The sequence below is a fragment of the Leopardus geoffroyi genome, chromosome B2 (genome assembly GCF_018350155.1).
Source record: "Leopardus geoffroyi isolate Oge1 chromosome B2, O.geoffroyi_Oge1_pat1.0, whole genome shotgun sequence".
Taxonomy (NCBI): domain Eukaryota; kingdom Metazoa; phylum Chordata; class Mammalia; order Carnivora; family Felidae; genus Leopardus; species Leopardus geoffroyi.
Genome location: NC_059332.1, coordinates 141,399,596 through 141,425,297, shown reverse-complemented (window position 1 = coordinate 141,425,297; position 25,702 = coordinate 141,399,596). Strand labels below are relative to the sequence as shown.

General features: G+C 43.4%; 1 protein-coding gene across 14 annotated transcripts in view; it reads right to left on the bottom strand.

Moving 5' to 3' along the window:
- ARID1B (AT-rich interaction domain 1B) overlaps window positions 1–25,702 on the bottom strand; it is a 454,520-nt gene that overhangs the window by 330,621 nt on the left and 98,197 nt on the right. The window lies entirely within an intron of this gene.

Below are 25,702 nucleotides of genomic sequence, written 5' to 3'. Positions count from 1 at the left end.
ACTGGTATCTTCTGTGGAGGAGAAGTCAATCGTGGAGGGACAGGAGGAGAAAACTGTGCACTGCAGACTCGTTCTAGCTTGGAGATCTCACACCTTGCATATAAATGACTTGGGTGTGTGTGTGTGTGTGTGTGTGTGTGTGTGTGTGCGCGCGCTGTTCTTTTTTTAATACAACTTTTAAGTTTTTCCTAATTTCTGTTTTTTTTTTTTTTTTTTTAACGCTTATTTATTTTTGAGACAGAGAGAGACAGAGCATGAACGGGGGAGGGCCAAAGAGAGAGGGAGACACAGAATCCGAAGCAGGCTCCAGGCTCTGAGCTGTCAGCACAGAGCCCGACGCGGGGCTCGAACTCACAGACCACGAGATCATGACCCGAGCCGAAGTCGGACGCTCAACCGACTGAGCCACCCAGGCGCCCCCCGCCAATTTCTGCTTTAAATGAAAGATGAGTGGAATGCTATGTGATTATACTGTTACTAACTAGCACTAGGGTGCTAGCTGCTTCTATAGCCTTTCTATATCTGTTTTTCTAACCTGCCAAAAAAAAAAAAAAAAAAGAATTTTAAAAACTATATTGTATTAAAACATGATCCTTTAAAAATATACAATCTAGGGGTGCCCGGGCAGTTGAGTCGGTTAAATGTCTGCCTTCGGTTCAGATCATGATCTCACAGCTCTTGAGTTCGAGCCCTGCATCGGGCTCTATTCTGACAGCTCAGAGCCTGGAGCCTGCTCGGATTCTGTCTCCCTCTTTCTCTGCCCCTCCCCCGCTCACTCTAGCGTGCTATCTCTCTCTCTCTCTCTCTCTCTCTCTCAAAAATAAATAAGCATTAAAAAAATTTTTTTTTTAAATATACAGTCTAGGGGCGTCTGGGTGGCTCAGTCGGTTGAGCATCCAACTTCGGCTCAGGTCACGATCTCACAGTCCATGGGTTTGAGCCCCGTATCGGGCTCTGTGCTGACGGCTCAGAGCCTGAGGCCTGCTTCGGGTTCTGTGTCTCCCTCTGTCTCTGTTCCCCCCACACACTCATGCTCTCTCTCTCTGTCTCTCAAAAATAAATGTTAAAAAAAAATATTTAAAAAAACATACAGTCTAACTGTTCCATGAGATTTTTTTTTTTAAGGGAGAAACATGTACTCATTAATCTATCTATCCCAAACTTCAAATGACACATATGGTGAAAAATGTATGAATGGAGAAAAATAACAGCACTGGTAATGCAAAAGGGTCAGCCTTCCCTACATACCATGGCCAAGACCCAAATCTGGCTATTAAAGTCTTCCTCTGAGACTCTGAGAATTCAGTAGGCTGCAGAATCTAAGAATAGGAAGTCCCAAGGGAAGAAGGAGTGTGGGGACCATCACTGGCATCCTCCCGGAGTGGAGGCACTGACACTGACTCAGAGGGTAGCAAGGTTGTAGGCTTTGTCCTGTGCTTCCCAGGGACAGAACAGGCTCCCAATGAGCAGAACTAGCCGGTCGTTTTATTTTTTTTAACTTTATTTATTTAGACAGAGACAGAGAGAGAGTGGCAGAGGGCCAGAGAGAGAGGAAGAGAGAGAATCCCAAGCAGGCTCTGTGCTCTCTGCATAGAGCCTGACACAGGGCTCAAATTCACAAACCATGAAAGCACGATCTCAGCCAAAACCAAGAGTTGGACGCTTAACCTAGACTGAGTCACCCAGGCGCCCCTCAGTCATTTCACTTTTGGTCCCAACTTTCAGAATGAACCCATAACAAATAAAGAGGAGTGAGTTTATAAAGGACTCTCTTTTTTTTTTTTTATTAAGTTTATTAATTTATTTTGAGAGAGACAGAAGTTGAGCACGGGAGGGAGGGAGGGAGGGAGGGAGGGAGAGAGAGAGAATCCCAAGCAGGCTCTGCAGGGTCAGCACAGAGCCCGAAGTGGGGCTTGAACTCACTAAACTGTGAGATCATGACCTGAGATGAAATCAAGAGTTGGATGCGTTACCAACTGAGCCACCCAGGCGCCCCAATAGAGGAGTCTTTTTGCATTAGAAGATGTTTCTCTACTACTAACCGACCCTCTCTCATAAAGCAGTGATTTTTTTCCCTGAACCCCATAGACAAAGGTGAGACTAAAGGAAACAGTATGCACATCAGTGGCTGAAAAACTGACTTCATGCATTTTATTCACTGGATTAGAGTCTGAGCTGGGGGTGGGGAGAGAAGGGAGCGGAAGATGCTCAAAAACATATCCAACACACAGCACACATATCTAGACCAATAAGCTATTGTTTTAAACTAAAAATACACGTGCGTTCCCCCATTCTCAGAAGGCTAAGCCTAATGACATTTTATTGTGAATTACTTTATCATGCACTATCAGAATGGATAGAGATTTCAGAGATCACTGGTTCAACCCTCTCCTAGGTCAAGGTCAACGAAGCTAGGTCAAGAAGCTAGATCAAGGGTTAGGAAACCTGCACAATTTCACCTAAATGGAGTAACAAATAGAACTCAACTCTCTCTCCCCGCGCCCACCCAGCCACTGCCACCCTCCATGCTCGTGTCACTCTCCCATGACCCTCAATCATGGAACAGCAGACTGGGGAATAACATGCAAGTGAAATATGGAGGACAAGCTGTAAACGGTCACTCGGGCTCGAACAGGAAGAGCACAGGACATTTGGGAGACCTCGCTCTATTCTTGAAGAGGGTAGTGTGAACAGACAGGAGTACCAGGGTACCCAAAGAACATACAAATGGGAAAAGGTCGTGGAAAAAAGACACAGGTAAGTAAAAGGACAATGGCCACAAATGAGAAATGCACAATTTTAAGTTTTAAAAACTGAATTTTAAAAAATCTGGGTGGTTTAGATGAATTCAGAAGGTACTGGGATATAAAATTTCTACCAACACAGACAGCATGCACGCAAGACAAAGTGGGGAGGGGGCAGGGGCTCTTCTTTTTGAGTCATTTAGCACATAAACGTAACTTACGTGACAACCCTGTGATGTTGGGTAATAGTTTAAAGAGGAGTTCCATTCTGACGTTGAGGCAGTAGGAGGAAATGATGCTTTGGATAAAAATACCAAAACTCTTGAAACATAAATACATTTCAAAGCAAATGTTTATATAAAAAGAAAATAATATAATTATTTCCCTAGAGAAAGAAGATCTGCAATTTTTTTTATTTCATCACCTGGAACAACATGTGCCAAATATTCTCCAAAGACTGGTCACAAAAAAAATAAAATAAAAATAAAAATTAAAAAATAAAAATAAAGTAAAAAAAGAGGATGTTGACATTTTAATATCATTAACAGAAAGACACCTGTGGGCGGATGGAGGAGGATTTACTCAATATAGAATTTTCAACAAATTAAATGTTTTGCTTCTTTCTACTACCTCCTCTGTGTATATTAACAGATCATTAAAATTAGTCTCACCTATTCATTCTGAAAATCAATAAATAATCATAAAATCGTAATTATCTCCCTCAAAACTATATCTCAACACAGACACAATCCCAGATTGTCCATTCTAAGCACCTCTGCAGGTAAATCAGTAGACTTTAGGGAAACACAGAAGCCATTTAACTGTTTGACTAAAACATTAAGGGGTATAAAATAATTACCTTAAGACATAGCCCTCCAGTCCAATGACAAATAAGGATAATTGGGCCAAAAAATTCCTTATTACTCCTAAAATTAAACCATATTCTAATTCCACTTTATTTTAATTAAGAAAAATCTTTCTTCCATTACCGTTAGGAGGAAAAGGCTAGGCTTTAAACAGTGTCCCACCACAATTTCACCTTAATAAATCTTTAAATTTAAAAGATGCACCATAGACACAATGTGGGGGAATCCAACTATTCATTTGATGTATTCCATTGCCTTTCAAGAATGTTGCTTATGGGACCGACGGAAGGCAGTAAGACGAGGCAACGCCAAGGTCAGACTCTCTCTGATTCGAGGTAAGGTGTGTGAAATTAGTGAAGAATGGTCATATTTTCTAAGCAGAGATCCTATGTTCAATAATCACTCACAATCACTTAAAACATAGTTATTTCTTACTGCCATAGAAAACAATCAGCAACTCTACAATCTGGTCATTTGGTGGTTCCTGAAACTCAGGACCTCTTTCCAGTATACTCTGCTCCCTGTACCTGCGGTAGCCTAATCAACCCAGAAATCCCCGCTGGTAGCCTAATCAACCCAGAAATCCCCGCTATCACCTTAGCAGCCTGTGATCACCTCATTCGTCCAGGACAAATCAATCAACTGCTGGGGTTGGGGTGCCCCACCTTTACAGGTGCTAATGCCCCTACAGAGAACTCCCCATCTACAGAGGAATCTCCATCCAGCTGGCTACTCTTGTTGTAGGCTCCTTCTGGAGCCTTAGATCCAGAGCTTCTAGGGTGGCCATGCCCTGACGGAATGTAGGACACCTGCTGTGCAACAAGTAAACCACTTCACTGCGAGTGTGACTTTCCTTTAGGTTGCCCCGCAAATAAACCATATTCCAATTCTACTTAATCCCAACCACAAACAAACAAATAAATAAAACATTTTCTTAAATCTCCATTAAAGGAGAAGGGGTTGGGGAACCAAAGGAGCTTTAAAATATCGAAGGTTAACCAGAACAATGGATTTCAAATGTTTTAAGTCCAACTCAAAAGGGGAAATATGTTTGATATCACAACCATGGATATATATGCTACCCTTACTACACGTGATACATTCATGTCTTCTACTGTTTATATTCCAATTCTTCCCCTTAAAAAAAAAAAAATTCTAGCTGCAGCCTAATACATTGCTTTCATGTTCCCATAAATGGATCACAATGAGCAACTTTAAAAAAGACTGCTTTTGAGGATGATATTTTCAGAAAATCTCTGGGAAAACCGTTGCAAGTGATACTGCAAGAAATCTGCGTCCACAAATACTGGCCCTTGCATTTCCTGTCCCCAGACCTACAGCTGCTGCTGACATACCACGCCACTGCTGGAGAGACACAGACCACTGCTGGTGTGCACAGGGTAAACGGCTAGAGCAGTTCAACAGGACACAACTGGCGAACCGGAGAGCCGGCCAACGGCCACAGAGCAGGGTGACTCAGACGGAAGGGAGACAGTAACTCCTGGAAGCGATCAGCAATCAAAGCAAGAGTGAAGACCACAGTCAAAGCTGGGGTCAGCCAGGTAACGCTTCTGAGTGCAGAATCAGGAGAATGAGGTCATGCCGTGGAGCAAGGAGCAAGCATCAGAGACGGTGTGCATCAAACTTACAGGCGAGGAAAAGAAATGAATTTGAGACTATGGAATGAACGGAGTTCCAGAGGAGGCAAAGCAAGGCAGACGAGATGGGAGTAAATTTTAAAATAAAATAGAATGAAGGAGGAAGGGCTGGGACTTCTTTCGGCTTTCTACATAGGTCACAGAAGAAGTAAAGCAGCCCGGGAATAAGGTCATCTGTTTACCCGGGGGGGGGGGGGGGGGGGGGAATGGGGGACCCTCAGGGTGGTATCCTGATCACCATGTCCCTGGGGTAATTCTCAAGTTCCCTAATAGTGAGCTCTTTGCCAGGTTTGTATTAATATTCAGGCTAATCCTCTCTCTGGGAGAAATACTTGGCAAAAAATTATTACAACTACTACCTGAAACTTGCAATAATGCGACTAAGAATAAAAACAGTGCACACATTAACACTTAGGAGAAAGAATGAAGCAGGCAGAGGGGCGCTGGGTAAGCTGCTGCAGGGACGGAGAGCCTGAGGCTCCTGTCACACGCTCCCTGACCAACAACACAAGGGGACAGGAAAAACTAAAGGCAGTTCTGCTAATTGAGTTTACACCCTTAGAAAATACAGAAATTAAGCTGCTGAACTCTCCCCTCTGCTCAGGTTCCCCTCGTATTCCTTTATGGTAGCCTGACTTTGTGCCCTACCCTGGGGCCTCAGTGTGACAGCCCCCAGAGCACAAATCAGCCCGGACTCTTCTCTCCAAAACAACTAACTGTAGTAACTAGGAGACAGACCTCATTATAAAATTTCTTCATCGAGGGGCGCCTGGGTGGCTCAGTCGGTTAACCGACCGACTCTTGATTTTGGCTCAGATCGTGATCTCACAGTCGGTTGTGAGATCAAGCCCTGAGTCGGGCTCCATGCTGGGCCTGGAGCCTGCCTGGGATATTCATTCATTCATTCATTCATATTCTCTCTCTCTCTCTCTCTCTCTCTCTCTCTCTCTTTCTCTCTCTCTCTCTCTCCCCTCCCCCACTCAGCTTGCTCTCTCTCAGAAAAATGTTTTTTCACTGACGGTATTTACGACAACACAAATACATCATATTTACACCCTGCTTTTAAACTTTTAAAACTGCTTTCACATAGAAGATTTCATTCAATAGGATCCATGAATACTGTTGAAATGGGTAACGGGTAAGAATTAGTCTCCTTTCACAGAGAAGAACCTTAAAATGTCTAAGAGCATGTGGCTGACTGGCAGCAGGATCAGCGCTAGATTTCTGGGCTCCTGATCCAGCCAGACCACGGCACTGAAGGACGAAGCAACAGCACGGCTCCTTGCAGAGAGCGCTGTATCTATGCTTTGTTGTCCCAAATGCATTTCAAACTTCTCTATATTGTCCATTGTATCACACGTATCGATCCAGTATTTTATAAGCAATAAAAGTGTCAACAGCATCGTCCTAGGCCCCATAGAAGATACAAACAGGAAGACGACAAAACCCCTGCACAAAAGCAGCCTGCAAGCAGAGAGACATGATACATGTTTACAACTCAGAATAAGCAGGGAGATTCTTAATTTTCTTTTTTAATTTGTGTTTATTTTTGAGAGAGAGAGAGAGAGAGAGAAAGAGACAGACTGTGAGCAGGGCAGGGGCAGAGAGAGAGGGAGACACAGAATCCAAAGCGGGCTCCGAGCTGTGGGCACAGAGCCCGACGCGGGGCTCGAACCCACGAACCACGAGATCATGGCCTGAGCCGAAGTCAGATGCTTACTTAACCTTGAGACCAAGCCACCCAGGCGCCCCAACAGGGAGATTCTGAGCAGTAATAGAGCAGGAAGGCAGAGAAGGGAGCAGGCAATTTCCACTGGGAAAGCTGGGGATACTAGGGCTAGAACACTAGGAAATGCCGTTCAGTCCAGACCTAGGCCTGGAGGGAGGACTCAACTTTCAACTGGCAGAAAAAAGAAGACGAGGAATCTCTGTTGAGTAACAGAAACCCAGTTGGGGAAGACAGGAACACATTAAGGACAGAGGAATAAATAGCTCGGTACAGTATGAGGTAATGATAGGGAAGAATTTTGATTAATTCCCAAGGCCACGCTATGCATACAGCAGATGCTTAAAAAAAACATACTGGCTGTATGAAGAGCTGACTCTGTAATAAATTAGTACATTTTATTTTAAAACACAAACATATGAGTTACCACCCCAAGTTAATGAGTTATGATGAATCCTTAAATGTCCACTGTGGATTGTCCAGGGAAAAACTTTCGGCCCATTAGGGCTTTCCCCCTTACCACACACACCTTCAGGATGTCTCCTTACAGTGCCAGAGAGGAATGTATCTTCTTCCTATTAACCCAAATATGTCATAATTGGACGGAAGTAAGTTTTCTGCGCTCTGAAATCAAGTATTGCATTCTAAAACCATGCAGTAATTCTTAAGGAATACCTACCGTTTAGAATTATTGCTATAATTTCTCTTCTTTAATCAACATACCCCAATGTGTACCACTGAGACTAAATTCCAACAATGGTGACGAAAGTACCTCAAGGATTGAGGGACGGAACCCAGGCAGTCAGACCTCAGACTCCCTAAAAGGGAGCGATGCAGAACAGAATACACCACACGTGCAGGCATTAAGAACCTGACTATGTTGCGGGTGACAGTTTGTATATTATGCACACACGCGCGTGTGTGTGTGCATATGTGTGCACACATATGTGCTTCTTTGAAAAACAAAACTTAGTACTGAAATTATCCAATTTCTTCCGATTTCTTCTGGTGCACTATGTCGGAATTTCAAATCTGGTGTATCCAAACTTTCAAACAGCACATACTAGACCTCACTCTGGGTCCACGTAAGCAATGGGAAGGCTGTCCTGGTGAAATAACAGACATCAGCCTGCTGAGGGGAGAAGCGAGGACCACAGAAAGGCTGTTCCAGACCCCACAGGTGGGGTGGGCTGGCTGGGGGGCAGCTGACTCAGGCCAAGTCACAAGTCGCCTGGCAGAGACGTGCAAAGTCCTGCAGGCTCAAGGCAACCCAGGGTGACACTGTGGCCACAGAGACAACGGGCATTTTAAATCCCTTCTAACCCCCATCAAGCCACAAGACAGTACAGCTCCCAAACTCCTCTCTTTAGCCCTTTTCTCTACATTAGAAATAGGAGAAAATGACACACAAACTGTTGTCAATGCAAAATTTGTCTGTTTTACAAAATTATCAAGTATTTTCTAAAATAATAAACGTTAGTAACTACCATCCACCAAAATCCATCAATTTTTTTTCTTGTACAAATACACAGTATGCTTTTCAAAGAGACACTTAACACTTTCTTACCCTTTTAAATCATTATGCAAATTTCTTAACCGATATAAAGCATTATGTTTGATACTTTAAACACTACACCAACTTATCAACTACCTTACAAAATACTCTGGAGTGAGCCTGTCTCTCACACAATTCTACCACATTCCCCCTAGGACTCTCTTTCTCCTCTTTCCCTCTGACTCTCTACTTGTAACAGGGTCACTCTTCACTCTGATGTCTCCCTTCCCTCAAAACACATCTCCTTCCGTGTCCCTCGTAACTCCCAGCCCTGTCCTCTCCAGGACATTTGAACCCCCACCTCCCAGTTCAATGCACCATCCGGGGCATCCAGGCTCTCCCCAGCCCCTCACCTCCTGCAGAAGGGACTTCTAAAATCTTTTAACCCAGGGTGCCTGGCTGGCTCAGTCAGTAGAGAGCATATGACTCCTGATGTAGGAGTCATGAGTTCGAGCCCCACGTTGGGCGTGAAGTGTACTTAAAAGTAATAAAATAAAATGAAACAAAATCTAACGTGGAAGGGGTCTCCTCCTCCGGTGACAGTGTGCCATCTGCTGCTACAGAGAGAGTGTGAGATTTTTGCTCCTGCTGTTTTTTGCTTTCTTTTCCTCCTACCATTATGGAAGAGTTGACTCTCCGTTTTCCAGTGAGATGTGAGAGCTCACTACTCTGAAACACGGGGATGCTGAGCTTCACACAGGCTCTCACACACCACTCTGCGTGTATATGCATGCCTCCTTCACGTTTATCTTAATTCACAATAAGAACTATGTGATAGTTTATAAAAATAGTAAGATAGAAACTCTCTGTCCCTATGACAGAAAAACTACTTCACACCCTTAAAATTCTTTTTTTTTTTTTTTTCAACGTTTATTTATTTTTGGGACAGAGAGAGACAGAGCATGAACGGGGGAGGGGCAGAGAGAGAGGGAGACACAGAATCAGAAACAGGCTCCAGGCTCTGAGCCATCAGCCCAGAGCCCGACGCGGGGCTCGAACTCACGGAGCGCGAGATCGTGACCTGGCTGAAGTCGGACGCTTAACCGACTGCGCCACCCAGGCGCCCCACACCCTTAAAATTCTTAAGAGTTTGCAGAAGTTTTAATGTGACGTGAAAAAAAAAAATCCAGACCACCTCTTATACCACTGGTTTTGAGACAGTTCATTCCCCAGACACATTCCCTATTGTCCTAATCTTTTAAAGTGCTCATCCGCGTGGCTCCGCTCACAGTCCGCAAACTGTGAAACAACATACAATTAATTCACAGAGGGAAACACTACCAAGGCTTAATCTACTGCATTCCCATTCGCCGGAGTGCAGAGTTGTGGGGCACGGCCGCAAAAGCGCCTGTGAACTCCAGTGGCCTAATGAACAGATACAGTTTTCATAATTTTTATTGCTGTACTACACAGCTGAGTGACCGTCAGGCCAATGCCAAAGTACAGGTTCCATTTGAATGACATATGGCTTCAGTCAACCAGAGAGATGTTACAACACTAAACAACACAAGCGGACCGAACAAGAATACAAAATGCCAAATTAGGCCTCGCAGAACCAGATAGGCTAGCGCACATCTCTGAACTTGGAAGAGGCTGCGTGTGAGTGTATATTTTGTGGCCACAGCGCTCTGAGCCCTCACGGCCGCACACCTGGGCACAGTGTCTTGCCAGCCAGTACAACACGAACAGCCCGCGTGGGCCCTGGGGCCAGAAGCAAGGGGGCAAGCTCCGGTTCGGCCCTTACCGGTTCCCCGTCCTATGCTACACTGCACTGCCTCTTTGCCCACCAGTTTCCCTAACTCCCTCCTTAAAAAATGGCATTAAAATCCTCCCTGCGTCTCACTGAATGAGATGCCGATGTGAAAACTTGCTAAATGATCAACTACTATGTAAGTAATAACACTGGTCTCATAATAAAAACTTCCTGGGGCGCCTGGGCGGCTCAGTCAGTTAAGCTTCCGACTTCGGCTCAGGTCATGATCTCAAGGTCTGTGGGTTCCAGCCCAGCGGGTCAGGCTCTGTGCGGACAAGCTCAGAGCCTGGAGCCTGCTTCGGATTCTGTGTGTTTCTCTCCCGTTCTCTCTCTCTCTGCCCCTCCCCCACTCACGCTCTGTCTCTCTCGCTCTCTCAAAAATAAATAAACATAAAAAAAAAACCCAACTTCCTAAAGCCTAGCCGATCCACGTGGCAGAGCTGCAGTGTGGTGACCACCTGCTTGTCCCCTCGGCTGCCCGGGCCATGCGCGCTCTTCACGTGGAAGACAAGGTGGACAATTTCTCACCTCATGGGTCTGACAGGAGGCCGTGATTCGGTGATTTGTAATAAGAAATACATATTTGGTCTCTATTCCCATTTCTGGCACCAAGCTCCTAAAACTCTTGGACATTTCCTAAGTGATGAGAGCCATAAAAGGCGCCTTTTGTTACGTTAATGAGGCGGCAGACAAAACTCATCTGAGGGTGGGGACTGGTTGCCACGAGAACCACCACGTGACTAGAGGGCCCACCCCCCCTGACTTCCCGGGAAGGGAGGGGAGCGGGTGGAGGATGAAATCAATCACCCCAGGGAGTGATGAAATCAATCACCCATGGCCACTGATTTACCCATCATACCTACGTAATAACCCAGAGGACGGGTTCCAGCGAACTTCCAGGTTGGTGAACACGTGGACATTCAGGAACAGCGCTGTGTACGGAGGGCACGGCGGCTCCACGACCCTTCCTATGCACCTTGCCCTATGCGTCTCTTCCACCTGGCTGCTCCTGAGTTCCACTATTTTACTATCAACCAGAAGTATAGCAAGTAAAAATGCTTCTCTGAGTTCTGTGAGCCGCTCTAGAAGTTAATTAAGCTCAAGCAGGGAGTCATTGGGACCTCTGGATCTATAACCAGTCTGTCAGGAGCACAGGTGACAAAGAGACAGTATCACCTGAAGCCGGGGTGGGAGACCTGACTTGCAGGACTGAGCCCTTAACCTGTGGGATCTGATGCTTTCTCCAGGTAGGTGGTGTCAGAACTGAGTTAAATTGCAAGACACCCAAATGGTGTCTGAGAATTACTTGGTGGCAAGTGGGGAGAAAACCACATTGCAACTGGTGGCGGAATTGTAGAGGCTGACTCGGCCTCCCAAAAGAGAGGCCGAAGAAAGTACACACTTACTTTCCCAAACTCCCCGGCAGCTGGGTATTGGCACGTGACCCAGGATCGGCCAAACAGATGCACATGCCCTGATCTTTAACTCAGCCAGTAACACAACGAAACAAGGTCAGGAAGCATTCTTCCTGGCAGTACACCCAGCAGCACACAACTTCAGACTGTGTGTCACAAGTGTCACCAGGACACCAGTAGGGGTGATGATGGACAAACTGTGGGTCATGATGTTAGGCATCATGCTAAGTGAGAGTGGATACTTCTGTCCTTGTGTCCTAGTTTCAGCATCAGTCTCCCTTGTGCCCGCCCTTCCTGCTGGCCCAGTTCTTCAGCCTTCCTGGCGATTCTGTAGGCTTCCCAGTAACCAGTCTACACTTCCTTTCCTGCTTGGAATGGCCAGCCTCGGTGTTCACTGCTTACAACTAAGGATGCTGGCTGATACAAGCCGTTTCTGAAATGGTAGGAAAGATAGAGAGACCACATGAGCACTTCCAAATGAGTAGCACTGCACAGCAAAAACAGAAGGCAGAACGTGATACCTAGCTGTCATGATACAAATGACGAAGGGCAGTTGCTTGATCAAGACCATAGGGCAGGAGCAAGAAAAGAACCAAGCTCTTCAAAATATTTGAAGAGGCAACTAATCAAAAGTCAAGAAGTAATAGAGTTATATGAGAAGGCTCACAGGTAACTGGCAATGAGACTTGAGGGACAGACAGTTCCTCTTTGTTTTGAGAGAGAGAGAGAGAGAGAGAGAATGAAGGAGAATGAGCTAGGGAGGGTCAGAGAGGGAGGGAGACACAGACTCCAAAGCAGGCTCCAGGATCTGAGCTGTCAGCACAGAGCCCGACGTGGGGCTAGAACCCACGAGCTGTGAGATCATGACCTGAGCTCAAGTCAGACGCTTAACTGACTGAGCCACCCAGGTACTCCAGGGACAGGCAGTTCTAATGTGTTAAGTGAAGACCACAAGTTCAGAAGTAGACACCTCCAAATACCAACCAGGAATTTCAACACAGAGAAGTATCACTAAAGTGGGGGCCAGTGGACGAGGGAGATCTCACGGAGAGAGAGACAGGAGAAGCAAGGAGAGAAGGGGAAGACAGTACAGATCCTCTCCGACGGAGGGAAGGGTGTAACAAAGCACGGATGAAACCATACATGGTGTAATCTCCAACTGCAGGTATTTCAGGAAACTGATCCAAAGTCTAGGGGAAGGGGCCAGTAGGAGCTAAGACTGCAAAGCAAGACAGGCATCAGATCATAAGGGCCATGCCACCAGGTTGACAAGTTTGGATTTTACTGTTAACAGGAATTCACTAAAGAAATGCAAGCAGGAGACTAACACATCAGATGTACATCTGAACAAGATTACTGTGATGACTCCGTATGAAGGAAGAACTAAACAAAACCTGGTTCTCAACCACCTGAGATTCATAGATGCTTTGCAAACATCATGGCCAGAAAAATGCACCCACCCACATACAGAAAATTTTAATATTTAGCTCCCAATGGTTCACAGCTTCCTGCAGTCCATCTATGAACAATCTGGGGTCCGTGGACCTCAAAATAATAATGATCTAGAAGCAGGAAAGAGACAAAGTCACTGTTTGGAAAACTAAAACAACTGCCCACACCAGTGATGGCAAAGAACTCAACTTACAGAGAAGGGGGTGCGGAGCTGGGGGGGCAGGGGGAGACAGAAGAGGTCTGAAAAAATCTGCAGGGATTAGCCATAAGCGGGATGTGGGCAGTGAGGGGATCACCAGGCAGGGCTTGCAGGTGGCTGACTCCAGTGACTGGGCAGTGCCAGGACTTTATGGGGCTAGTGACGTACCCGGGTAAGAAGCCAATGAGATAAGGGCGCCTGGGTGGCTCAGTCGGTTAAGCGTCCGACTGAGGCTCAGGTCATGATCTCGCGGTTCGTGAGTTCAAGCCCCGCGTCGGGCTCTGTGCTGACAGCTCAGAGCCTGGAGCCTGCTTTGGAGTCTGTGTCTCCCTCCCTCTCTGCCCCTCCCCTGCTCACGCTCTCTCTCTCTCCCTCTCAAAAATGAACAAAAAAAAAAAAAAAAAAAGGGCACCTAGGTGGCTCAGTTGGTTAAGCATCCGACTGCGGCTCAGGTCATGATCTCGTGGTTTGTGAGTTCAAGCCCCATATCAGGCTCTGCACTGACAGCTCAGAGCCTGGAGCTGGCTTCGGATTCTGTGTCTCCCCTTCTCTCTGCCCCTCCCCTGCTCGTGCTCTGTCTCTGTTTCTCAATAATAAATAAGCATAAAAAAATTTAAAACAAAAAAAGAAAAAAAAAAGAAGCCAATGAGATACTCAGAACTGAGCTGTGAGAGACACACACAGGTGGAGAGGCCCCTCTAACGATTAGAAACTGGAACCTCAAACTGAATAAGCTATAGCACTGGGCAGAATCATTGGACCAACACGGAACAGCAGAGGCTACAGGAGACAGCTAGACATGGCAGGGTCTAGAAGACAAGAGCTAGGCCAAGATCACAAGGGGAAGCCAGGACTCAACATGAGTCCACAGGCCGGAAAGAGACGAGGCTACCACGGCCATGGGTTCAGGGTCAGGACATACATAACCACAATATCATTTTATAAACAGAAATACAAATGGACTAGTCTGTGCATGTGACATGAGTGTGATCTACTCTAAGAAAAATACAGACCCTGGACACATTTCTTTAAATCACTCCGTTCACTGGCCAGTAGGTTACAAGAAAATCAACAGTACTATCCAGAGATACAATTCTCAATCTTTTCAGAACTCTTACTTCAAAAATGATTGTGTGCGCAAATAAAAATTTTTAAGGATGTTTTTAAAATACCCATGTAATTTGGAATATTCAACAAAATATACTCCAGTAACACTAAAAATCGAGAAGGAACTTCCAACCTCCTTTCAAGAAAGCAATTCTTCCAACAGAAGTATTTAGCGTGTTATATAAACATGTTATTCAGACAATGTACAACATAGGGGATTTTCATCACATTTACTACGTTTGTAGCCAAAATGCAGCACTCTTGTAATCACCAACAGAGCCGCAATAAAACCTCTATAATATTAAACAACAACAAAACATGGCAGTAAGCCATCCTTCTATTAAGAAAAAGAAAACAAAGAAAACATTCTCCATAAGTACAGCTTTCTTTGTGACTTTTTTCCCCTAAAGAATTCATTTTCAACAATAGCACACTGGCAAAAACATGATACTTTTAAATTTGGGCCGAGTCTGGCATCTTTACTTTGTGAGGGTGAGCTGGCAGGAGAAAGACTATAGTACTTTCAAGGTTCTATTATTCTCACGCCGAAATGCAAAGTATGGAATGAAAATAACAAAAACATTATTCCAGAATATAATTCAGCTTGCCTTATATCTCTTTTTCACCTCACTCAACTTTCACCATGGAGTATTATAAATGCAATTAATTTAAATAAATGGCAAATGACTCTATACTTTCCTAGAGAATAAAATACAGATTTCACTAACTGAATTGAAAGATGAACACAGATATGAAGAAAGCTTATGGTTCTCAACAATTTGTAAAGCTCTGAAATCTGATCTTCTAGTCCATACAGTCATTTCCTATGAGACTGAAGAATTCTTTACTTCTAACTAATGGGTTTTCTGCTATATCACACACTATAATACAATGGCACTTAAGGTCAATTTAATGAAGGAATGAGGAAACAATGAATAAGTGGTTATCAGTCTCAAATGTTCATCTAGGTACCACTCTTGAGCTGTATACAGGCACACGTCAGAGACACTGCGATGCGGTTCCCTATTAGTACAATAAAGTGAAGACTGCACGAAAGCAAGGTCAAATGAACCCTACGGTGTCGCCGTGCACGTAAAAGTTACGTCCACACTTACACAGTCTAGTAAGTGCACAATAGCGGTAGGTCTAAAAACCAACGTACGCACCTTAATTTACAAATTCTTCATTGTTAAAAAAAAATGCTAATCATCATCTGGGCATTCGGTGAGCTGTGATCACTGATCATAGGTCACCTTAACAAATGATGATACTAATAATGAAAAAGTTTGAAATCTGCAAGATTTAGCAAAATGAGGCAGAGACGTGCAGTGAGCAAATGCTGTCGGAAAAAACACACCGACAAACTTGTTAATCGCAGGGTTGCCACAAACCTTTAATTTGTTAAAAAAAAAAAAAAATACAATATCTGTGAAGTGCCATAAAGCAAAGTGAGATAAAACAAAGTATGGCTGTACTCAAAGTGGCAAGTTAAAGACGATCTTTCAAAGTACACTGTAAATTTTAGCAGGTAACAAAGGAGATACTATATGCCACTAAAGTCAAATCTTTAACTGATCAGTTACTACGGCAGGCTACTCTGCTGGATGCCACAACAATGAAGTCAAGATATGGCTCCTGCTCTCAAGGACCCTCAAGGATCAAAGGACCAGTACTCAAATTACCCAACACACTGTGACCGAGATGAAATACACTTTAGGCACATTCTGGAGACACAGACAAGCTCCATGAAGGAAATGGAGTTGAGCTCCGAGGAGAGACCCCGGCAGACAGAGATAAGTAAGTAAAGAGAACAGGACTTCCAAATCAAAAACAGCAGCACAAAAATGCAGGATATATTTAAGAAGGCAGATTTTGTCTAAGGGGAGGAACAAGAGACAAGGACAGAAGGAGGCCAGCACAGAGAGGTCCTGTGCAAGAAGAGAAGGCACTGAAAATGGTACCCAAGGCCTCGGAGAATCATCTATCCAGAGACGGGAGGGGGAGGTGGCATTCCAGTCCTCAGGTCTACTATACGACGGGCACTAGACCTATACGCTAGGCCTTGTGCCGTGGTGTTTCACTCTCCTGCCAACCTGGTAAGGTAGAGGACATCATCCTCTCACTTCATAGATGAGGCGCCCACGGCCGGGCAGGTGAGCACTAGCCACATCACACGCCTAATAAACACGTCAGACGGGAAATCTGGTACACCTGAAGCCGGGGCTCCTACCCTAAAATAAACTAAACCCGAGAAGTTAACCAATACTGAAACCAAGGCAACCTCAAACAAGACTCTTTGTCATGGCCCCATGAAGCTGAGGACACCACAGCTTTGGGAGGAGAGACAGGAGAGCAGGTGGAAGAGTCGCTGTTTCTGAGGAGGCCTGAGAAACTCTTTACGAGGCAGCGGAAAATGGCACACAGTTTGCAGACAGCAAATGTACTGCTGTGGGTCTTCACGGACATATATTCATATTTTCACTTCTCTCGGAAATCACTCTTTCTCCCTTTCAAAACGATCAGTCTCTAATTTTTATACCAGAGTTCACAAAAATATTCTTGTCTAAATTTTTTTTAAGTTTACAGTAAGAAAAATACATTAGTATGAGTTGTCCTCTACTCAGAGTATGATCACTGCTTCACTAGAAGGATGTTTTCTAAGAAAAAAGAAACTATAGGGGCACCTGGGTGGCTCAGTCAGTTAGGCCTCGGACTTAGGTTCAGGTCATGATCTTGCGGTTCATGAGTTAGAGCCCTGCGTTGGGCTCTGTGCTGACAGCTCGGAGCCTGGAGTCTGCTTAGAATTCTGTGTCTCCCTCTCTCTCTGCTCCTCCTCAACTCACACTCTGTCTCTCTGTCTCTCTCTCTCTCTCTCTAGATAAATAAATAAATAAATAAATAAATAAATAAATAAATAAACAAACATTTAAAAATTAAAAAAACAAAAAACAAAAAACTACTTACTTACAAAATATATCTGTAACTTGAACTGAATTACTGTGTAATCAGAGTGACAGGAAATTCTACACAAGTGGCCTAACTCAGAATTTTCCAACTGTTAAACCTATAGGTTGGTCTTACATGGATACCAAAATTTGTGCCCAGGTCCCATTTATTCAACACATGTTCCCTAGGGGCGTCCTATGTGTCAGGCATTGCATGGGGTGTCAGGAACAAAGATTTGAAAATCCATGATCCCTGGCTGCCAATTCACTCAGAGTCCAACAGGTGAAGAAAATTCCAATGGCATTTTTCAGAGAAATAGAAAAATCTAGCCTAAAATCTGCACGAAACCAAAAAAGGCCAGAACTAGTCAAACCAACCTTGAGAAAGAAGAACAAAGCTGGGGCATCACACTTCCTGATTTCAAACTATAGTACAAAGCTACAGTAATCAAAACAGAATGGTAACTGGAATAAAAACAGGCACACAGATCAACGGAACCTAATACACAGCCCTGAAATAAATGTACACACACACCCTCAATTTTTGACAAGGGCATCAAGAACACACAATGGGGAGAAGACAGCCTCGTCAGTAAATGGTGTTGGGGAAACTGAATATCCAGAGGCAAAAGAATAAAAGTGAACGCATACACACCATGCACAAAAATTAACTAGAGAAAGACTGAAGACTTATATGTTAAGACTTGATCCCACAAAACTCCTAGAAGAAAATACAGGGAAAAGGCCCGTTGGCATTGGTCTTGGCAATTATTTCTTAGATAAGAGACCAAAAGCAAAGGCAACAAAGCAAAAGTAAACAGGTGGGACTACATCTGCTCAGCAACGGAAATAATAAATTGAAAAGGCAACCTACACAGTGGGAGAAAACATTTGCAAACCGTGTATCTGATAAGGGGTTAATATCCAAAATATATAAAGAACTCCTACAACTCAATAGCAAAAAAAAAAACCCAAATAATCCAATAAAAAATGGGCAAAGGATCTGAATAGACATTTTTCCAAAGACATAAAAATGGCCAACAGATAAATGAAAAAGTGCTCAACATTACTAAGAATCAGGGAAATGCAAACCAAAACCACAATGAGACATCACCCTACACCTGTTAGAATGGTCATTATCAGAAAGATAGGAAATAACAGCATTGGCGAGGATGTGAAGAAAAGGGAACCCCTGTGCGCTGTTGGTGGGAATGTAAATTGGTGCAGCCACTGTGGAAAACAGTGTGGCAGTTCCTCAAAAAATTAAAAATAGAACTACCATTATGATCCTGCAATCCCACTCCTGGGTACATATCCAGAGGAAATGAAAGCAGGATGTGAAAGGCATACCTGCACCCCCCGTGTTTACTATAGCTTTATTCACAATGACCAAGATATGGCAACAGCCTAAATATCCACTGATGGATGAATGGATACAGAAAATGATACACATACAATGGAATATTATTCAGCCATTAAAAAAAAATCCTGCAATTCGCAACAACATGAATTAATGTGGAAGTGAAACAGGCCAAGACAGAGTAAGATAAAAACTGTAGAGTGTCACTTATATGTGGTATCTAAAGAAAAAGAACAAAGAAAAGCCAATTTCATAGAAACAGAGAATAGAATGGTGATTACCAGAGGCTGGGGAAGGAGGAAATGTACAAGGGTGTAAATTTTCAGTTATAAGTAGTAGTTCTGAGCATCTAATGTACAGCATGGTGACTATACTTAATAATACAATAGAGTACAGTTGAACGTTGCTAAGAGTAGATCTTAATCATTCTCACCACACACACACACACACACACACGAGTTAACCAGATGAGGTGATGGATGTGTGAATTATCTTTATTTGGGGAATCATTCCACAATGTGTGTGTGTGTGTGTGTGTGTGTGTGTGTGTGTGTGTATACCAAACCACTACATGGAACACTTTAAATATATGCAATTATATTTGTCAATTATTCCTCAATAAACTTGGGGGTGGGGGGGAGTAATAACGTACTACAGAGAGAGGGGGGGAAAAAAGAAACATTAACTGTCCAGTGTGATCACTGCCTCACTGGAGCTGAGCATACAGTGATGCAAAGAGTAGTGGAAGGAGAAAGGGAGAGTCCCGGAAGGAGGAGCCTGGCCACTGTACCATATGGATGGGTAGATGCCTGGGAGCTCCAGGCAAGAAAGAGCTTGTAAAAAAACAAGGAGCCAAAAAACAGAAAGCGTAAGGATAACCACACCAGCAGGTTTGTGGAACATCAACAGCGTGGCAGGAGCAGCTGGGGAGAGAAGTTTGTGTGGTCTTATTATTTCCGAAATGCCTACCTCCCCCTTAACCTGTCCCTAGAAGGCTCTGTCTTGCTGAATGGAAACTATCAATAAATGTTTATCAAGTCCTAAAACAAGACAGACAAGGAACTGATGGGCTAATGAGATCAGCCAGGATTCCAAGAAAGGATGAAATGAGGGGAAAGAGCCTTTACTAAGCATTTAATGCCAGGTCCTAGGCTACCTGCTTCCACACATGAGATCTCATTTAGTAATTACAGCTATCTTTTAATAAGGAGGAAATTGTAATATAGACTGGTTAAGCAGCTTCCTCAAGATCACTCACCTTAAGAAGCAGCTGATGCTTATATCCAGGTCTATTCTACTCAGCATAGACTCTACTCCACCCTCCCTGTCATACGGTACTTCAAGGTCATATATCGTTTGTCTTCATGCCACATTATATAAGCATATATTTATTATTTTTTGAATCTAAGAACACGGAGAAAAACAGAAAGCAAAAACTTAAGTGTTCAAGTATACATAAGCCATTCGAACACCAATAAGCCATCAGAAAAAAAGCACATTGTTGTTCCTCAAGAAAGAAAAAAAGAAGGGGTGCCTGGTGGCTCAGTCGGTTAAGCGTCTGAATTCGGCTCAGGTCATGATCTCATGGTCCGTGAGTTCGAGCCCCGCTGTGCTGACAGTATAGAGCCTGGAGCCTGTTTCAGATTCTGTGTCTCTCTCTCTCTCTCTGACCCTCCCCCACTCATGCTCTGTCTCTCTCTGTCTCAAAAATAAATAAATGTTAAAAAAAAAAATTTTTTTAAGAAAGAAAAAAAGAAGTAACAGCTTCTGTAACTCCTAACGAGCCAAGTACCAACTGGCCCTGGAAGGTACTAGCACTCTAGGACACAGGACATACATACATATACAACACTACACCTGCATGGTGATGCTCCCATAACCACGTCACAGAAGCGGCGCACCTGCATGGTGATGCTCCCGTAACCATGTCACAGAGGCGGCGCAACAAGGACATGCAGGCTGTCCCTGCAGTCACACAGTCCCAAAGACTATGAGCAAGTGAGAGCATCTAGAGGAAAGATATTCTCAAACCAAAATAGGGCCTTCCGCATGGCACTTACAAACTCACAAAAGTAAGATAAAATAGTAATTAAGCATCCTACCAGACCAGGATTCTCATCTGGCCCCCATCACTTAATTATGTGACCTAGAGTAACTTCACCACTCTAAGTCTTAGTCCCTCATCTGTATCAGGCCTTCTCCACCGCAACCTGTATAATAATGTTCAAGAGACCTGTCCAGGGAATCTGATCTTCATTCTATCAAAGACCTTTTTTCCACTGTCCGTTGCATAAGTCAACAAGACCATTCAGTGGGCTTCCCTCAATGTTCTGTTACTACCTTCATTTAACAGATTATTTAGCACCCCCTACTTGTCAGGAACTAGGCCAGCGAGGTGCCTGCACATAAGACATGAATAAGCCCTGCTCTCCAGAAGTTTGACTTTTCTATCCCACAGACTGTAGTTCATATGGGTACACATAAGGAACACAGGCTGTGCGATAAAGAAGAAACTGTGAAAGTCGCCATAGTTTCTAACTTGTTTGTGTATCGCCATCAATGGGTAGTCTTTCCTTTTCCATATTAATGACAAGGGAGAAAAAAAACCCTTCAATTCTAGTTACAAAACTTACTGAGATACACACTAAAGCCCCCTCAAGCATAATACTAGGAAATCCAAAAATTCTAGAATCACAGAACAAGAATGAAAATCACAAATATGAAATTGGTTCAGACATGATGACTGTTGTCTGTTAGATGTTATTAGAGAATTTTTGAATACAGACTCATCGCTAAATACCGTTACAGATAGGTTTAACAAAATATTAGCTATAGGTCTAGAGTCCAATGTCATACAATTTTTTGGAACTTTAAACATACACGTAACGTTCAAATACAATATACCTAGCGGTTCTTTTTCCTATGTATGGGGATATACACTACCATTTCAAGTACTGCTTAACGTATTTTTATTCTCCCAGCAAAATCCAGAATCCACGTTTTTCCACCAGAAGTTCTAAGCTACCACACAGACTGTCTCTGACGGGACCTACTTCAAAGCAAGGTCCTCAATACATAGCCACCAAAGCAAAAGACGCTTTTGAAACTACAGATGTGTAAAGGACAATGAATGAAACCAACCTAGTGAATCTGTTAGATGGCAAATAGATCTGCTCCATGTTATCCTGAGCCCTGAAGTTAGGACACTTCCACGTGTCCTTGGCCTCGGGCACCAGGCGGGATGCACTGTACTCAGGGTCAGGCAGGGTCTAGCTATAAACAGCCATCAGAATGTAGGCTGGAGCTCCCTGCCAGAGTCCCATCGCTTAGCACAAGCCAGGACTGGGCCTCAGAACTGGGACTTGCTACCCTACCATATATGCATCTAGCTGGGAGAAAGAAGGGAGACTGATGGAAATTCCCAGTGAAACAGGGAGCTCTCTCCGGCCTCTCCCACTGTCACCCAACAGAATGCAGCATGATCATGTCCATTAACAAGGAGAGGCCAGGGAGTGGGTATTTCAGCCACTGGCTTTCCAACTTCTTCAAAGACCCCGTGATCCAGGGTGTTACAGAGCTGGGACCCTCTGGAATGAAAATGACAAGTAGGAATGACGACAGAAGCAGAGTCTGACCCAAGCAGTCCTCAGGGTGAAGACGATCCTGGAAAAGGCAGACAACATCCGGACTGGCTGCCCTCCCCCTGTCCGACTCCCCTCGCTCCCTGATGGGTAGGGAACATTCACCAGGGCAATCAGTAGTACCTGTAATTATCAACTACTCTGTCTTGTTACTATGAGTATTAAAACATTATTGGAAAAGATATTTAAATAGGCATCTTCAACAGATGTCTGAAGTTGAGTGTGATTTCACTACTAGTTTTCAAAACCAATTTCCCCCCATAGGAACGCATCACTTTATTTAGTATTTCTTACTTCTTTAAGGAATCGCAATGGGCACATGAAATCTGATGTAAGGAAATTCACTTTACAGCTCACTTTGGACAAATCCATTCCTTCACTGTTACCTGACACGCATATTAACTCTTGGTGGCTTCCACACGCATGCCTGTAAGCCTACTAAATCGGTGTGACCAAAAAAAACAGCATAAGATGAAGTCTTTATCTGTCCCAACCCCTCAGAGTAATTAATATACATCACTAACACTCTTCTTCTTTAGTTCTATTTTCAGATAAATCAAATTTATGCAGACTAGCAGCTTAAAAATTCATTAATTTGAGCATAAATTTAGTCAATATTTATAAGATGGTTGTAATCTTCAATGTTTATCTTCAAATGATACTTTTCATCCAAAAATGTAAAATGAATTTCTATCAAATAAATACTATTATTCACTTTTTACAGCCAGATGCTGAGCCAGTGGAAGATGAATGAACTATTAAAAAAAAAAAAATGATCTGAGAGAGATACAGAAAGTTTTTGTTTAGTCTCTTTGTAAGAATTACCATTAGGAAAAACAGCTAGAATTACTCAATCTGAGAATTTAGCCACTTCTGACACAAATTTGAATACAGATTTCCAGATTTTCAAATTCTTTTTGAAAAACATATATACAGTACACCTATTAAAATTAAATAGAGGGGCGCCTGGGTGGCGCAGTCGGTTAAGCGTCCGACTTCAGCCAGGTCACGATCTCGCGGTCCGTGAGTTCGAGCCCCGCGTCAGGCTCTGGGCCGATGGCTCAGAGCCTGGAGCCTGTTTCCGATTCTGTGTCTCCCTCTCTCTCTGCCCCTCCCCCGTTCATGCTCTGTCTCTCTCTGTCCCAAAAATAAATAAACGTTTAAAAAAATAAATAAATAAAATAAAATAAAATTAAATTAAATAGAAAGATTCAACTGATAAGACAGATTTAATGCACTGAAGAGAAAAACTAAATTCATTTTTTTAATCAGAAAAGCTTTATAAACCATCCAGTGCCTCTTTCTTCAATCACTTAAAATTAGATATCCCAATAATCACTATTCTTCACTAGTCTGTCACCTCTTCTATTTTGTAATAATTTTGATGAATTCCTCTTCAAAATCTTTCAATTTCACATTGATAAAAAATACCGTATTTAAAAAGGGACAATTAAAAAACCCCTTCTAAATCCTGTTTCTAAGTAGCATCATCTACTGTCCTGAACGGTTTTGTGTTTGAATACTGAATATGTTATTTGGTTGTGTTTGGTCTGAAAGCCTTTCAGAATTTTTATTTTCTAAGGTCAGTTCTTCACCATATTTTGTTTAGATCATTAATATTTATTGTAATGTTGCAATGATAACGATGGGGCATCTAAGTCCGTCAGTCACAAAAACTAAAGAAACACCATTTCCTCTAGGAAGGAAGATTAGAAGTAACTGAGCTCATTTTTTGAAAGTTACACTGAGGGCGCCTGGGTGGCTCAGTCACTTAACCGTCTGACTTCAGCTCAGGTCATGATCTCACGGTTCGTGGGTTCCAGCCCCGCGTGGGGCTCTGTGCTGACAGCTCGGAGTCTGGAGCCTGCTTCGGATTCTATGCAGCTTTCTCTCTCTCTCCCTCTCTCTCCCTCTCTCTCTCTCTCTCCCTGCCCCTCTCCTACCCATGCTCTGTCTCTCTCTCTCTCTCAAATATAAATAAACATTAAAAAAAAAAAAGTTACACTTTCTCCGAACCACCCAACAAATAGTAAGGGCCACGAGGAAGACGGATCCAAAGGAACAAATCAGATATCCATTCCTGGTTCGGCACTGACACAAGCATTCATCTGGCAGCTGGCTACGAGTTTCCTGCCTCAGAGACGCAGGATGAAGCGGCTGCTCAGCATGGACGGACCCGCAGGAAGGGCGGGAATGTGTGCAGAGCGCTGGGAGGAGTGGCAAGTGCAGGAGGAGCGCGAAGATAAAGTGAAGAAGACGAAGAAGACCCGATCACTAACAGCACAGCAACCCATCCCGAATGTTCAGTTAATTCCTGAAACAAACGTCTGTGGGGGGGGGTTTCCATCTGTCTTTTTATGAAAGATTATTTTGTCCATAGAGCACTTGTATTTTGCACCCAAATGCGCGGAGTGAGATTTAAGGGGAGGGCGTGTGAAGAGAACAGTTCGAGACCTGCTGCTCCACTTCTGAAATGAAATACTATTTTTAAAAAGTCACATTGCAAGTAGATTCTCATTCTTATTCTTAATCTGTAAAGACAGACATTTAGAAAGCCTAAATGAAAAAAATAAAAGTATTCCAAAGCGTTATTTTAAAACTTCAAAATATGTTCAGATACTTTTCACATATAACCAAAGTGAAAAAAAATTATATATATTATATATTATTATATAATATAATATTCATATTATATTATATTACGTTATATTACATTACATTACATTATATTATATTATACTATATTGTACTACTTTTTTTTTTTTAAATAGGCTTCACACTCGGAGCGGAGCCTAACACGGGGCTTGAACCCACAATCCCGAGATTAAGATCTGAGCCGAGGGGCGCCTGGGTGGCTCAGTCGGTTGAGTGTCTGACTTCGGCTCAGGTCAGGATCTCGCGTTTAATGAGTTCAAGCCCCACATCCGGCTCCGTGCTGACAGCTCAGAGCCTGGAGCCTGCTTCAGATTCTGTGTCTTCCCCCTCTCTCTGCCCTTCCCCTGCTTGTGCTCTTCCTCTCTCAAAAAGTGAATAAATGTTAAAAAAAAAAATTTTTTTTTTTAAAAGATCTGAGCTGAGATCAAGAGTCAGGCGCCACCCAGGTGCCCCAATATATAAAAGTATTTCTGATAATGACACCATCCAGGAGCTCTTTAGCACATTGGGTTGAAGAATCAAATATTCCAACAAAATCGCTACATCAGCTTTCCCCAGGAAGCAGTTTGTTCATACCTCTTACACCATCGAGGTGGGGAAACTTCTGTTCTTAGCAGCTATACCCA